General features: G+C 54.6%; 1 long non-coding RNA gene across 1 annotated transcript; it reads left to right on the forward strand.

The window, feature by feature from the left end:
- The first annotated feature begins 261 nt into the window (after positions 1 to 261).
- Positions 262 to 4,449, forward strand: LOC124090394 (uncharacterized). Its single transcript, XR_006851087.1, has 2 exons — positions 262 to 1,338; positions 1,746 to 4,449. It is a non-coding gene; the product is annotated as an uncharacterized LOC124090394 (long non-coding RNA).
- The last annotated feature ends 7,446 nt before the right edge of the window (positions 4,450 to 11,895 follow it).

Below are 11,895 nucleotides of genomic sequence, written 5' to 3' on the forward strand. Positions count from 1 at the left end.
CTCTGCCCAAACCTTTCTGTGTCACAGGCCTGGCAGGGTGCCTAGATGCCAGCACTGGGCCATATGCTCTTCCTCCTGGGCGCAGGGTCATGTTTGGTGTGGACAGTAGCAGCTGCCCCTGCCCAGCCCTCCCCAGCTGCCACCCCACGTTGAGGTCATTTCCTTTTTTCATTTGTTCCATGAAAAAAAAAAAAAATCTCCCTGAGTTAGAGGACAGGCAGGCTCTGCTCAGAACGAGCCCCCAGGGAGCGGCCAGCAAGCCCCAGGACAGCGCAGAGCTCAAGGAAGACGGCGGGGAACCAGAGGTGACGCACCCGGCTGCTGACACCCCGGAGCCCCATTTCCCCTAAAGCCCCCTTGACTCTGTGGATATAACTGATCTCCGGCATTCTCGTCTTTCTTAATAACCACAAGCAGATGACTAGTTTGCTGCCTGTGGTCAAAATATGGAAAATGTTTTATCTTGTTTCCTTCATCCTCCATTCATCCACCCATCCAGCTATTCTTTATCCACTCGTCCTTTCTCCCTTCCTTCCTCAAGCATTTTTCATCCTTCCTCTGTCCACCTGCACTTCTGTCTTTCCATCATCCACCCACCATCCATCCATCTATGCTTCCTTCCATTTTCCATCCAATATCTGGCCTTTCTTTTCATTCAACTGTCTTCCTTTCTCTCGTCCTCATTCTCTCAACGTGTCCTTCCAACCACACATCCATGTTTCCTTTTCCTTACCCCCATCCACCATCCTCCACCTGTCTAATCAGTCTTCCAACTGTCCCTACCTCCTTCCTATCCATCAGTGCATCCACTGATCACATTTTCATGAACGCCTCCCTTCTTAGGCTGGACACTGCTTAGATTCAAACACTCACGTCTTAAGTTCATGTCCACATTTTCAATCTGAATAAACCGTAGACTGTTCTAGAAATATCTCAGAGGGAAGACAGACTTCAAAAGCGAAAGGGACAACTTGAGACCCGCAATACAGTAGGGGTGTCCACAGGAGGTGATGCGAGTTGGGGTGATGCCATCCCATGGCTGGTTGGAATGGATTCCCTGGATGTCCTTATGGGACCTCACGCTGCCCAGGAGGGCATCTCAGACTGAAGGGACAGAGACGCATGGAGACATCAGAAGCAGGGAGACTCCCACACGTGGAGCAGGGCGTTGGGAGTGGAGAGGAGGAGCAGCCTGGAGGAGGCCCCTGACAAATTTGGACTTTATCAAGAAGCCAGTAAGTGTCCTAGGAGAAAGATGCACGCGGCTGCGCGAGGAAGGATAGAATGTGGGGAGCCAGAGCGTGTCACCGGAGACAGATGATTTGGAAGTTCCCTCTGGTAAGCGGCATGGGAGAGAGGCTGTGGTCGGCCAGGATGGGGGTCAAGTGGCGTTGAGTGTTATCCAGAGTGCAAAGGGAGCAGGTGGTGGACAGGCGATGAGGGTGGACCCTGAAGGGACTCCCACTGGGTGTTCAGGTGACAATGTGGGGGCTGGGGAGTGGGAGGGGTGGGGGGTGGGAGGGCGGGGGGTGTCTGTGTTCAGTTATGTGGAGTCTAAGGTCTTGAGGCTCCTGCCAGGTGCCAGTTGCCAGTGGGCACACAGACCCAGAGCATGGGGCAGAGCTGGCCTTCACGCCTATTAGCGCGTCTGCCCAGGGCTGTCCTCAAAACGAAACTGGGCACTACTCACTCACTCACTCACTTTCAGAGTTCTCTCTGAGTGTCATGTGCCTGTCGTATTGTAGGCCAGGGGGCACACAGCGAACAGGTCCTCCATGTCCCTGGCTTCCTGGGACCTGCATTCCAAGGACGACAAGACCCACTGGACACTTGAGGAGTCTGAGTCCCAGAGAGGTGAAGCAACCTGCCCACGGATGCAGCGGAGCTGGTGGCCAGGGGAGAGCAGAAGCCAAGGGGCTGAGGAGCTGTGGACAGGGAATGGAGCTGAGCGGGGGCTTCCCGAGACCCAGGAGCCTCTGGCACTGTGCCAGCTGCCGGGTGACTCAGCAAATGTCATTTCCGCTCAGACCAGGGCCGAGAGCCAGGCGGGGGGCGGGGGGCTGCAAGGTCCCCGGTGGGATGCCAGGTGTGGGGCAGAGCTTCCGCGGCCTTCCTTCCGGAGGCTGCTTGGTTTCCTCTCCCTCTTCCTGCGGGAACCTGCCTCCCCTCACACCCACCCCCTCCGTCCCGCCGTCTCCTCCGCTTCCTCTTCATCTGGCCTCTCCCCTCAGCCAGACCCGGGCCTCTGGCCGATCGCACGCAGGGCTGACCGAGGGGGCCGAGGCGTGTCTTCTGGCCCCTCCAAGATGCCTCCATTTGCTGCCCTGTGAAGCGGTGCTGTTTGAGCTCAGGGACTGCGTGAGGCTTTGCAAACCACACAGGACCCTTGGGTTTGCTGGGCTGAGCAGAAGCTTGAGGCCTAACTGACAGCCCCAACTGTGGTGATAAACGCTCGCGTTATGCCACTTAATCTTCATAACAAATCTATGAAGTAGGGAGCACAGAGGGGTTCAGTAACTTGCCCAAAGTCACACAGCTAGCAAGTGTTGGGCTTAGGTTTGAATCCAGACTATCCAGTCTCCACTGCCTTAATGCTGGACCATCATAGGCTCTACCTTTTCAAAAACTGGAAGGACCACATTGGCTATAGGAGAAGAGGAGCTGGCATGCTCAGTATGGAGAAGAGATGGCTTGGGTACATGGGGACCAGTGGGGAATTTGGGGGACCCCTTCCCCCTCTCTTCATCTATCTAGCTCCTGCCTACCCCTTCTGACTTAACTCCAGGGTCAGCACTCAATCAGCACCCTCCTGGATGCTTGTGGAGTACAGGTGGTTATTTTGTTGCATCGAGCACATTCTCTGCACCAGGTACTGGGCTAAGCACCTAGTGGGGTTCTTCCATTGAATCCTCGTGGCGTCTCTGTCAGTGCCTGACTTGGCCAGGCAGAGGTCTCTGGTGGCAGTTGCCGAAGCCCACTGGAGTCAGCTTCAGAGAAAGGGAGCTTGGTTGGCAAGCCCCGGAGCCTTGGGGACACCTGGTCTCAGGGAAGGACTGTGGCGGACACCAGGAACCCACACTTCTCCTACAGTCTGAGGCCATGGCATCTCTTACTGCATCTCTTACCCTGCGTCCTGAGACCCCTGGGACAGGAGTCTGCTCAGTTTAGAAGGAACTTCTCCAAGTCAGAGTTGTTCAGACACACAGGGGATGGCCTCTGGAGAGAGCGCCAACTCACCAGGACACATGCCAGCAAGGACAGAAAGGCTTGGGGGAGAATGTCCTGGCTCTGAGGAGGCGTGGGCCCAGGCAGCCTTCTGAGGACCCCTCCCATGGGAGCCACTTGGGGCTGAGAGATCCAGAATTGCATTTCCAATGCCTCCTTGGTGTCTTCCCAGGGTGTCTAGTGGGCATCTCCCCTATACCAGCCTGTCTCACAGATTTCCCCGTCCCTGCCCATAGCACCTCCAGCCTTCCAGATGCCCAGGACAGAACCAATGTCGCTCTCTTTGTCTTCCATTTCACATCTGATCTTCCTTGGACTCTGCTGTTCCTACCTTCAGGATCTACCAAGTCGGACTTGCTCCTACCAGCCTGGGCCAAGCCACTGGCCTCTCTCATCGGTAACTGCTGATCTCCATTTAGTCCACTCCCAGTGCAGGGGGTTCGGTGGTTTGGATAAGTGTCCCACAAAGCCCCATGTGTTAAAGGCTGGTGCCCAGCCTGGGGTGCTGTTGGAAGGTGGTATAACCTTTAAGAAGAGGGGCCTGGTGAAAGGTCTTCCCATCCCTGGGGACAAGTCCTTGAAGCAGATATTGGGACCCCAGCCCCCTCCTCCTCCTGTCTTTTCCACATGGTCCTGAGAGTTAAACAGGCTTCCTCTCTACACACACCCACCATGATGTGCTGGGCTGCCACAGGCCCAAGACCAGGGCCAATCAGTCATGACGGAAACCTCTGAAACTGTGAGCTTTGCTTTTCAAGTTGATTTATCTCAGCTACTTGTTACGGTAACAGAAAGCTGATTAACACAGGAGCTTTCCAAATAAAGTCGGACCATGTCCTGAGTGGCCCCACCTACGCAGCAGAAGCCAGTCGCACAGTGGCTCCCACGATCTGGCCCCGCCTCACCTCCTCCCACTGCTCACCCCTTTCTCCCTCTCTGCAGTCTCTCTGCCCTCCTTGCTGTTCCTCCAAAGAACCAGTCGCAGTCCCCTCCTCACAGCTGTGCACGGGCTGCCCCTAGGCCGAGCCCTGTCCGCCCACCTGCCCAGCCCAACCCTGGTGCCCCAGGCCCTTGCACACAGTAGGATTTTTCTCTATTTCTGTTTTCCTTTCCCATAGCACTTGCAAGCTTCATATTCTGTATAATTTCAAATGTATTATTTTTCATTACAATCTGTCTCAATCCACTGAAACATAACCCATAAATAAACTCTCAGGACACTGACTTGACTTTTTCTGCTCACCGATGTGTCCAAAATGTCTACGAGAAGATTCACACAACATAGGTGCTGTCAATCAATGCGACGGTGGAAGGACAGGCTGCGAGTTGGGAGCAGGGGCTGGCCTGGGGACCCGGGTAGACTCGGCCCGGCCTTCTTCCACTCCTGCTCTCATGCAGCGTGGGTGAGCCCCTGGGGGAGACTGGACCTCAGCTGTCTCTGTGGAGAGCTCAGGGGTACTAAAAACCTCTGGAATTGTACAAAAACTTTGGGGCCACTTGTTTCCTGGGGGAAGGAGACAGTTCTTTTCCCCACAGTGTCTGTCACCTCCTGTGGTACTGCATAATTTACTGATTTATTATGTTGCTTCTAAATTTACTAGTCCCTCGTCACTAGACTCCTGGGGGCTTTCTGGTTTTAACAGTGGAGAACCCTCGTCATCCTGTTGTTCGGGGCCTTGCCCACCAGGCTCCCCTGGGGCCCGTGACTGTGGCCCAGCTGGAGAGGTGAGCCAGTCCTCCAGGCCTCCCCAGACCCTCTCCTTCCCTGGTGGTTTTCCTACCCACACGGCCTGCCCACCATCTCCTGGGGCCTTAGCTCTGCCCCTCCGAGTCTGCAGGATCACGGTGGTGGCTGGGAGGCCACTGTGGAGCTCTCCGTGGTCCTGAACCGCCTCCCTGGTCCCCGCCTTGAGTGACGTGGAGGTGGTTTCTTTGGGAAGGAGATGTTTGGGGAGGAATCTTGTGGCCCCAGAGAACCTTCTCCTGCTCCTGCTCTCCTTCCATGTTCCCCTCTCTGTCTCTACCTCCCAGAACCCTAACCCGGCTTCTGTAGCTTAAATTAAACCTTACCCCCGAGAAACCTTCACAGGAAGCTTTCTTGATTTCTGCAAAACTGAGGAAGGACCCCTCCATTGTGTTTGGGGGGATCCTCTACTTCCCGTGTTCCAGTGTATGGTGCTGCCCATCTTCTGGTCCCACCGGTCAGTTGCAGGTTGTGTCTCCCTCACTGTTGTGTCCCCTGCATATAGATGATAATAAATTTTGGCTGAACAAATGAATGAATTCATGGGTGAAGTGATGCGTGGTGGGTGGTCTGGGGAAGAAATGCCTCAGGTTTGCTCCTCCCCTTGGTCTAATCCGGGACCACTCTGCCAGGCTCTGTCAGGGGCAGGGAGGAGAAACGGGAGCTTGGTGTGGTGCTTCCCCAAGTGGGTACATGACTTGGTGAAGGAACTAACAGCAACTAGGTACCTGAGCCCTGAGCTACAGATGGGAAAGCCATGCCATTGCTCTGTGGCTCCATAGCTCAGGAGTGAGAGAGAAAAACTTGAAGCTCTCACCTTTGGCTCTGGACCTGTCTCTGTGCCCTGCCAGCCATCACTTCCCTTCTGAAGATGCTGGGTAAAAATCTGTCTCTAGGGAAATGTCTGGAGTCCAAGATGCTTTGGAAAATTAGGACCCGTGGGCTAGGTTACATTCTTTGGGTGACAGCTCATGGGGTCATGGAGACTGCACTGGCGCCCCATGAGTGGTTCTGCTGTCCAAGTTTTCTCATTGGAAACTGGGCAAGAGGCCCCTTCTTAACAAAGGTTGCACTTTTGCAAGGACCTTTTCATACTCCCAAAGTGTCTGGGCAGTTGAGTCCCTCGGAAGATTTGTGGTAAGTGCAATGTGGCCCAATCTGGCCTCGGTCTTTCCATAGCCAGAGCTCTCAAGATAGCCCAAGCCCCAGCCACTGGTTGATCTGTGGGGCCTTGGGGAAATCCCACGGGTGTCCAACTTGAGGATCTTCCGCTGAAGGGTTCTGAGGAACTGTCCCAGATATCCACCACATAATCATCTAGGGGCTGGAAATCCCAGGAGGCTGCCACAGCCTGGATTCTAAAAGGCTTTGATGCTCACAGATGGTGCATTGTATATGTAGTTACTCAATAAAAACTATCTGCTCAAGGGACAATGGTTTTAGAAACATGGTGTCTTATTTTTTGGGGGGTATGACAAAATACCATACTCTGGGCAGCTAATAACCAAGGGAACTTTATTTCTCATAGTTTAGAGACAGAGAAGTCCAAGATCAAGGTGCTGGCAGATATGATGTCTGGCGAGGGCTTGCTTTCTGGTTCTCAGGCGGCACCTTCCCACAGTGTCCTCACAGGTTAGAAGGGGCAAGGTCTCTGTGGGGTCATCTGACAAGGGCACTAACCCCATCACAAGGTCTCACCCTCACGACGTGGGGTGATGACTTCCCAATACCATCACCTTGGTGAGTAGATTTGAACATATCAATTTTAGAAGGACAGAAACATTCATACCATAGTATGTGGAGCTGATGACAGAAAAATAATCCAAAAGGAGCTGGGAGGTTCTTGGTGGAGCCTTGACAAAGCGGGCATTGGCCTCCTGCTAGGAGCCTGGGCCTCAAGGCTCAGTCTGATGGGCAAAGAAAGGAAAGAAAGAAGGAGCAAATGTGGGGCTCTGGGCCCTGATTGGAGCTTACTACAGACTGATTTTGTGATCTTCCAACTCTGGCTGAAAACTGGAGCTGTTAGAAGGGGAGAAACACAGCAGCCCAGTAAACCCCGCCATCTTGTCAGCTTGGTCAGCCCTAGGCAGGGTGGCTTACATAGCGTTTATCTTTCACAGTTATGGAAGCTGCTAAGCCCAAGATCAGGGCTGGTTTCCAGAGAGGTCCTCTTCCTGGCTTGCAGATGTCACCTTCTTGCTGTGTCCTCACATAGTGGAGAGAGAAATCATCTCTCTCATGTCTCTCCTTACAAGGGCACTAATGCCATCATCACACCCACCCCATGACCTACTCATCTCCCAAAGTCCACAGCTCCAAATTTCAGCCTATGAATTTGGGGGGGCACATTCAGTCCACAGTAGTGGTAGTCTCCCCAAGTTCCCACTATTTTTCTGCATCCCTCTGGCTCTCAACAGCTGGCCTGTTCTCTGACTATGATGTCCTCAGGCATCCCACGTCCCCAGAAGACTCTGTACTGACCCAGGAGAGACTCCTGGGCAGTCAAGAGCCTTTGCAGTCTTGGGCAAGTCAGGGGTCCCCTCTGGCCCAGGTTCCCCCTTATAAAATGTGACAGGTTAGATACTCGCTGAGGGTTCCTGGCACCAGGGCTCCCACCCTAGATCTTGTGGGGGGCAGGGCCGGGCCTCTGCAGAGAGCAGAGCTGGCCCTGAATCCTGGCAGCAGCTGCAGAGAGCCGCCCACGCACAGGCGGGCAGGCAGGAGGCAGGGTGCTGCAGCCTCGTTGCCAAGAGCAGAGAGAACTTTCCACTGGGTCCAGATTTTTTCATCACCATGGCAACCAGTGGGGGTGGAAGCAGAATTCCTCAGAATTCTGGGGAGATTATATGGGGGAAGGAAGAACAAGAAGGTGAGCCCTGCGCCAGCCCTGAGATCAAGGCCAGCACCCATATCCCCTCTGCCCTCTATACTCCTTTTCTCCCTCTTGGAATGTTTCTGTCTCCTTTTCTCCTCTCTGCATCCCTCTTTCCCATTCCCTTTCCTGAGCCCAGCTCTCAGGAATAGTAGCTGATACTATTATTCCTGGCATGTGCTATGCACCAGGCCCCCTTCCCAGGGTCAGAACTCATTTCACCCTTACAGCCCTGGGTGGCAGGTACTATGGTCATCCCATTTTACAGATGAGGAAATAGGGGCCCAGGAGGTTCCGTGACTGGCCCCAGTGTACACAGTGAATTGTGGACTCCAATGATTGCACCCCCTACTAGTATGGTGTTTGGAGGGTCTCCCTTATACGAGAAATTCAGGAGCTGTTAATGAACAGGGGTGCGGTGGGAGCAGAGAGGGAGTGCAAGTGGCATATGACCATTCTCTGGAGACCCCACAGGGCCCCTTCTTCCCCCTTCCCTTTGTCTGCACCCCACGCCAACCTTCCAGTTTTAAAGAAGGGCAAAGGGCAATGCCTGGGAAGCCTCTTGGCTTAGGGATGGCCAGAGACCTGAACGCCATTCCCAGCATCCTCCCCATCTTCCAGGGGTACCCTGGGGAGAGAGACCCTGACTTATGCCACACCACGATCTTGCAAGAGAATTTCTCAGAATTCCAGGGGTTTGCTGCTCTCCTTGAGGCCCCTCAGGTGCTGACAGGAGCTCATGGGTAAAAATATTGCGGGAGCAGCAAAGAAGCAATTCAGTCAGGCCAGTCACTTGGCGAGGCCTAAACACCAGAACAAACCAGGCCTGGGAAAGGTCCGCTTCCCCTTCGGGGACTGGGGCTCTCTATTCCTGATTTTAAAGACGGCCGGCTCCTCTTCAGGCTGACTGCGCCTGCTCCTCACTCCCTCCTGGCTTCCTGGGGCTCAGGCTCCTCCTGCTCACTGCCTTCAGGGTGACTTTTGTCTTCAGGTCCCTCTATAGATTGTCCCAAACTCCAAAATCTCTGCCTCAGATTGCCAAGAGAGACCCAGCCTGGCCCTCCTAATAACTAGCGAAACGATTGGTCAGAACTCCTCCTCCAGACATCTCATTGGCTGCTTGCCCGGCTACTGATTGGCTGCCCTGGGCCTAGGGTGCCCCACCCCCCGGGGCCCTATCCAATCAGCTGTGGCAAGGGAGGTGGGGCCTCGCGTTACTGTTGTTCAGCTGAGGGCCGCGTTTTCTCCCTGGGAAAGTCATTTTCAGTGGGGGATTCTTTTACTTGAGCAGCCACCTTGGTAACTTGGAGTTGTGCCTCGTGTTCCTGCCGAGGAGTCGCGTGCTTCGGTTGGTCACATTCCTTCCAAGTTTCTGTTACTTGCAAACCGAAGTCTGTTTACGAGGTTCCTTTGAGCGGCTGGTAGGGAGCACCTAGGGAGGCTCCTGCTCCCACCTGCAGGCATTGGGGCTGCTCCCTGGCTTCAAGATGCCTACGCTGGAAAAGGTCCAGAGACGTGAACTCACCCAACACCCCTGCAACCATTTTGGTCAAGCCACAAAGTAGGCTCGGAGAACCCAGCCCTGGACCAAGCCGCCCACTGTGAGGGGGAAAGAGTATCTGCAGCCACAGGCTTTCCTGGTCCCAGCAGAGCTCGGCAGTCTCCAGTGGAGCCAGCCCAACACACGCCTGGCTCCTGGAGCTCATGATCGAAGGGCCCGCGGCTGGCATCCCGATGTATTATTCATGCCTCAGTGTGGGCAAGGTGCACCAGCTCACATGGGAACAAGGAAGGGTGGGAAAGGGCAGTCATGGGAGGCAGAGGGCCCCTCACCCCAGAGCAGGACTGGGCATTGAGGGACACGCTGCCCGGTTTCCCCAGGCCCCAGCCCCTGACAATGCAGAATCACCCCTTTGGTGTTCTGTGGGGTCTTCCTTGATGTGAACAGAAATAAGCCTCCTGGTAAATCCCCCTCCCCCCAGATATTTTCCCTCTGAGACCACCGAATGGGCACGCTTAACCACCAGAGCCCCACCCAGGTCCCTCACCCATCCATCCACACCTCAGTCTCCAGGGCCCTCACAAACCTGCCATTTCTGTCTGTCCTATTTCTGAAGGAGGTAGACAAACTGCAACCCAACAGCCAAATCTGGCCCCCACCGGTTTCTGTCAATAAAGTTTCTGGGAACATAGCCATGCCCATTTGTTTATTATTGCCTAAGCCCCTTTGGGGCTACAAAAGTGAAGTTGAATGGCTGGAACAGTCACCACAGCCCACAGAGCTTCAACACTACTGGCACTTTATAGAACGAGTTTGCTGACCCTGGTGCCAAAGCATCAGTGGTCCCCTACATGACACAGGAGATCCCAGGCATGACTGGTCAGGATGGACACCTTCCTCCTCATCGTGGGCCCTGTGTGTAACTGGGTGTGACCCTCAGTGCAGCCTCCGATGCTAGGACATTTCAGCACCCTGGGGCCCTATATTGGTTCCCAGAATATGGGTGCTCCACAGAAATGGCCAGGCCAGGCTGCCAAGTCCCATTGCCAAGAGGAGCGCCGAGTCTTGAATTTTGCAGGACTTGAGTTTCTCTAGGTTCAGTTTGTCCCAATCTCTTGCCTCATTGGCGACTTGAACCCCCGAGTCTCTCTTCCATCTACGGGCTGGCCCTCCCAGTTTGCTTTTTGCACACTGTCCTTCAGAGACCCAGGCTTCTTCCATCTTGTGGCTCAGCCATCCTCTAGGTCCTCATCACCGTCTGCCTCCAGTGACAGAAGGCAGAGCCCTGACCAGCAGGAAAACCAACTTCTGTTTTGCTGGACTCCCCCATGAGTCTTTGCTGGCTTTCTCTGCTGCCCTCATCCTGCCCCCCAGCCTCCTCCAGAACCCTGCCTTCTCTCGGCCCAGGGTGACGTGCTCAGCCTCCCTGTCTGGGAAGAGCCTGATCGGGGGTCCAGGCTGGCCAGGTGGGCGAGGCTGCAGTCCAAGTCACCAAGCAGAGGGAGGCTGGAGTCACTGAGCAGCTGGTGTGTGCCCGACAGTCCTCCAGTCTGCAAGGAGGAGGGGCTGCTCCCCAATCCTGTGTCAGGAGAGAACAGGAAGCCGCAGCTGGGAGCTCTCAGTTGCAGTCTGCCCACACAGAGACACAGATCCCGCTCCTGAATTTCAATGTGACTGGTGCCACGGGGAAGGGAGCAGCTCCTGACTCTGAGGAGAGACACTCACACTCAGGGGGCTGCAGACCTAGTGACGGCTGCCATAGTGGGTGGATAACCACCCTGGGGTCTCTGCTGGGCAAGCAGAGCCTTCCCCTTCTGCCCCACCCCCTTCTCATTTTCCCCAAATGTCTCAGAACATGCATTCCTGAGGCTGTGTGGCATTGGGAGTCTTTGGAATCGTTCTATTCCTGGTTCAGCCACTTAGCAGTGTGTCTTGGGCAAGATCTCTGTGACTTGGTCTCTGTGTCTGTAAAATAGTCTGCTGATCGTCAGCAGGGACAGTGTGTGGGTGAAGCCTCCATAACTGCTCTCTTTCTCGGATTTCCCCTCTCTCACCTGGATTCCTCTTCCTGGCTGCCAGTCCCTGTCACTTCCAGCTCATGCTGTATGTCCGACAGTCTTCCGGTGGCCGCTGGAGGAAGAGCCCATTCCCAGTGCTCTCTCCGTCATCGTTCTCATCGATGGGGAGAGATAGACATTCATAACCTGAATAAAAGTCAGGGCTCCGTGTAAATCAGTCTTTGCGTGAAGATGCACTCAGAGACTCTCAGCCCAGCGACTGAAAGTAATTTGAAGGCATTTCAGTCCCTATTTTTGATTCTTGACAGATGATCAAATTCATAAGCCATAGCAGACTTCCCAGAAGCGCCTTTGGCTTCATCAGCGTTCTCACACCCCAAAGCTGCAGCTCTCCCCAGCGCACCGCACTCTCTCCACACACCCCCTCTGGTTCCTCTTCCCTTGCCCCGTGTGCGGCTGGGGTAGATGGGGAACATGAACCCCCACAGGTTCATAAGTTCCATCCCTTTTATGCTCAGATGTATTTGAAGTTCCT

Source organism: Marmota monax, unplaced genomic scaffold, assembly GCF_021218885.2.
Source record: "Marmota monax isolate L192 unplaced genomic scaffold, Marmota_monax_Labrador192_F-V1.1 WCK01_AAM20220418_F8-fsc00017, whole genome shotgun sequence".
In the NCBI taxonomy this organism is placed as follows: Eukaryota; Metazoa; Chordata; class Mammalia; order Rodentia; family Sciuridae; genus Marmota; species Marmota monax.